This window comes from Orycteropus afer, unplaced genomic scaffold (genome assembly GCF_000298275.1).
Source record: "Orycteropus afer afer isolate SDZICR_OR568_19922 unplaced genomic scaffold, OryAfe1.0 scaffold00016, whole genome shotgun sequence".
NCBI lineage: Eukaryota > Metazoa > Chordata > Mammalia > Tubulidentata > Orycteropodidae > Orycteropus > Orycteropus afer.
In genome coordinates, this window is record NW_006921603.1 from 19452660 (window position 1) to 19457642 (window position 4983).

Here is a 4983-nt window from a genome sequence, read left to right on the forward strand (position 1 = left end):
ATATGACTCAACAGCAGTGCACTGCATTGTTTTATTATTATTATTATTACCTTCCAGTTTTCTACATTTCTTCTGCTTCAGTGGGGATGTTTCTTTTGTTTCTGTGAGTGAGTTATAATTGCTTGCTTTTGTCTCTTTTTCCTTAATTCTTGTTCAACATGTGGTCGTTTTAGTGGTTAGGTACCATCAAGTCAGTTCCAACTCATAGCAACCCTATATACAACAGAACAAAACAATGACCGGTCCTGTGCCATCCTCACAATTGTTGCTATGTTTGAATCCATTGTTGCAGCCACTGTGTCAATCCATCTCATTGCAAGTCTTCTTTTACACTGCCCCTCAACTTTACCAAGCACGATATCCTTTTCCAGAGACTGACTGGACCTTTCTTTTTAAAAAATTTTATTCTGATGTGGACCAAAGTTCACAGAGCAAATTCATTTTCTACAGAGAAGTTTGTACACATTTTGTCTCATGTCATTGACTGAAATTCCCCACAATGCAACAGCTCTGTTCCCACTTCCTCCACGTAGCCACCTCCTCCCTGTGTCCTTCCCTCCCATGCATTCCTGCCCCTTGAACTGTCTCCTTGTGCAAACACTGCCTTTCTGTTCTCCCATGACTGATCACTCCAAGGACTGTATCTACCCCATTTAATTGTTCACCCCATGTGAGAGTCTATCATTTGGCTAGAAGCCATAGGAGTGCGTTCAATTCCAGACCCAAAGGGTGGCTAGGGGCCATAGTCTCAGGGGTCTCACCAGGCTCTATCAGACCAGCAAACCTGATTTTTGTTTTTTATAATTTTGAGTATTGTTCCACATTGTTCTCACACTCTATCCAGGATCTCCTGCACCAAGCCCCCTCCTAGTGCTTGACAGTGTTAGGTGGGCACCATCCAGTTCTTCTGGTCTCACGGTCATATAGGCTGAGGATCACATGATCTACCAGTACTTTGGACTAGTCATTTGCATGATGAGTCTTTGGTTTTCTTCATTATTTTTTGCTCTAGATGAGAAGAAATCCATTGTTGCATCTAGATGGTTGATTGTGAGCTTTTCAGCTCCCAATCTCTACTCACCAAAGTAGGATGTAGAACAATGTTTTTGTGTAGTATGGTATGCCAATTGAACTTGATGTCCCCTGTGAGGGACTGGTACTTTCTGATATCATGTCCAAAGGATATAACATGAAGTCTCATCATCCTCCCTTCTTTTTTTCTTTTTAATTTTTATTGTGATTTGGGTGAAAGTTTACAGAGGAAATTCATTTTCTATAGAGAAGTTCATACACATTTTGTTTCATGACATTGACTGCAGTCTCAGCAAAGTAACAGCTCTCTTCCCACTTCCTCTCTGTAGTTACCTCTTCCCTGTGTCCTTCTTTCCTACTCATTCCTACCCTCCTGAGCTATCTCTCTGTGCAAATACTGCCCTTCTGCTCTCCCACGATTGATCATTCTAAGGAGTGTACCTACCTCATGTGAATGTTCATCCTATATGCCTGTCTATTGTTTGGCTGGATGCCATGGGAGTGACCTGAAGGGCAAATAAGGAGTATCCTTACACTTCCTCACTTCTAAGGAGTATTCTTAGACTGTTTTTCTGGCAGTCTATGGTAGGTATACAATGGGAGATCTGGTGTCATAGTGTCTAAGGCATTTGACTGCTAACCAGAAGGCTGGTGGTTCAAACCCACCAGTCATTCCTTGGAAGGAAGATGGGCCATTCTAATTCCATAGTGATACCACCTTGGAAAACCCAAGGAGGGGTCTCTAGGAGTCAGATCTGACTCAACAGCAGTGAATTTGGTTTTTGGTTTTATGGTATATAACATTTTTCTCCAACACCATAATTCAAAGACATCAATTCTTTGGTCTTCCTTATTCATTGTCCAGGGTTTATGTGTATATGAGACCACTGAAAATACCATGGCTTAGGTCAGGTGCACCTTAGTTCTCAAAGTGACATCTTTGCATTTTAAAACTTTAAAAATGTCTTTTGCAGCTGATTTGCCCAATGCAATATGTCATGTGATTTATTGACTGTTCCTTCCATGGGTGTTGATTATGGATCCAAATAGAATAAAATGAAATCATTGACAACTTTTATCTTTTCTCCATTTATCATGATGTTGCTTATTAGTCCAGTTGTGACAATTTATGTTGAGGTATAATCTATACTGAAGGCTGTAGTCTTTGATCTTCATCAGTGAGTGCTTCAAATCTTCTTTACTTTCAGCAAGCAAGGTTGTGCCATCTGCATGTCACAGGTTGTTAATAAGTCTCCCTCCAATTCTGATGCTGTGTTCTTCTCCATATAGTCCTACTTCTTGGATTAGTTGCTCAGCATATGGGTTGAATAAGTATAGTGAAAGGACACAATCCTGACACACCTTTCCTGATTTTAAACTGTGAAATATCCCTCTTGTTTTGTTCAAATGATTGCCTCTTGGTCTATGTATAGGTTCCACATAGGCACAATTAAGTGTTCTGAAATTCCTGTTGTTCACAATGTTATCCATAACTTATTAGGATCCATACTGTTGAATGCCTTTATATAGTCAAACACTGGTAAACTTCTTTCTGGTATTCTCTTGTCTTTCAGCCAAGATCCATCTGATATCAGCAATGATATCCCTCATTCCACATCTTCTTCTGAATCCAACTTGAATTTCTGGCAATTCCCGGTCCATGTACTGTTTTTGAATAATTTTCAGCAAAATTTTACTTGCATGTGGTATTTATGATATTGTTCAATAATTTGTGCATGCTGTTGGCTCACCTTTCTTTAGAATGGACACAAATACAGATCTCTTCCAGTCCATTGGCCAGGTAGGTGACTTCCAAAATTCTTGACATAGAAGAGTGAGCATTTACAGCACTGCAACCGTTTGTTGAAACTTCTCAACTGTTATTCCGTCAATTCTTGGAGTTTGCTTTTTGCCAGTGCTTTCAGTGCAGCTTGGACTTCTTATCAGTATAGATCTAGATTAAGCAGTACTTTTAGCTGAGATGGGAGCTCTGGTGGTGTAGTGCCTAAAATATTTGACTGCTAACCAGGAGACTGGTGGTTTAAACCCACCAGCTCCTCCTCAGAAGGAAGACTAGGCAATTGACTTCCGTAAAGATACTACCCCCGAAACCCAAGGAGGGGGTCATTATAAGTTGGATTTGACTCAATGATAGTGAGTTTGTTGGGTTTTCTCTCTCTCTCTCTCTTTTTTTTTTTGTTTAGCTGACATAAGTTTCTTCAGCACTCATGTAGGTTTGGACATAGGACTCCATGGGCAGGATGGACAGATGGGTGGTGAGCTAAAGTCCTGCCTTTGTTGCAAGTGGTAAGTGGGCTAGAAAGTAGGGCCTGCTTCTCCCTTCCCCTATTCCCCTACCGGTGAGGAGGATTGCTACAGGATATGCATATTCTTCTCTGGATTTAGTGAGTGAGCATGTATGGATAACTTCTGACATATGCTGGAAAGGATTAGGGTACCATTCAGAGTTGCGGGTCATATTGTCAGAAGGGACCGGTCTCTGAAGAAGGATATCATGCTTGGTAAAGTAGGTCAACAAAAAAGGGGAAGACCATCAACAAGATGGATTGACTCAGTGGCTGCAACTATGGGCTCAAGCATAGCAAGGACTGTGAGGATGGGGCAGGATCAGGCAGCATTTCATCCTGTTGTGCACAGGGTGACTATGAGTTGGAGCTAACTAGACGGCACCTGACAACAACATGGGACCCTGAGTTTTGCAAGCAATAGCTTCTGTTTTATAGTTTCTCCCTTATGTCATTCTTCTGATAATAGCATCCTTTCTTCCTTTCACAACTTTGTTTTTTCTTATTCTTCCATTCGTATCATGCCATAAGGAGGTGTTTCTCATAAAAACTTAGCTATCTCACTCCCATGTATAGCCATAGCAGTTTGCATATAACTAAGTCCAAAGTAAATTTTGGGCTAATTAACTCCACCAGGAGACCTCATCAGCCTGCCCCTATTGACAAGGCTAAAGGGTAAACAATGGTCTAAGTCAGGTCAATCAGTACTGCCCTGGATTTTTTTTTTTTTTTTTTTTTTTTGTCTTTTGCAATAGTCCTTAGATAGTCAAGCTTGAAGATGTGAATTTAGAAGATTTAAGGTCAAGGTATCTGATCACATACAGAAAAACTAGTAAGAGAAAGTAAGTTGACATGCTGGGAAAAAACAGACAGTTCTGAGTCTTTGGTTCTGAGAACCAAATTTTCTAGAATGTTCTGATTCCTTCTTCCACTCAGCCATTTATTTCATTTGATAATTCTACAAGTTATTTCAATAAATTATCTTTTTCCCTGTGTTAATGCAAGCTGGAGCTCTTTCATTTTAATCAAGAATGGGGTGAATATGAGTTTGTGTATCTTGGTCTTTTACATATATCATCTCATGAAATCCAGCTCTTCAAGTGAGACCTCTTTCTGATTTCTAGGGCTGGGGCAATATTTCCCCTTCTACATTTATTGGCTTGCCTCCGTGGGAATTTCAAGAGGGACAGAGTCAATGCTGTGCTAAGGTCACCATCTAGCATATATATATATCCACCATCTTGGATACATTTATTACCCATTTTCAATTATGTTAATTTTTTTCAATTGTTTCCTTTGTGACTCAGTTGTAATATTTTTCTTTCTCTTTCTAAAATAGGGACAGATTTTTTTTTCCCCAATGCTAAGATTGGGAGATAGTGGAAACGATTCAACTTTTATAGTAAAAATAGAAAAAGATTTGATTTTTAAAATACGTATAACAGGGCATCATCACCATATAAATGCTATTTAAGAAAAAAAATTAAAATGACTAGTGAGTTTATCAGATCCCTGAGTGGCACAAATGGTTTGCTCTTGCTTGTTAATCTAAAGGTTGGGCATTCCTACTTCCGTAGTGATACTGCCTCGGAAACCCAAGGAGGGGTCGCTATGAGTCAGGTCTGACTCGACGGCACATAACAAC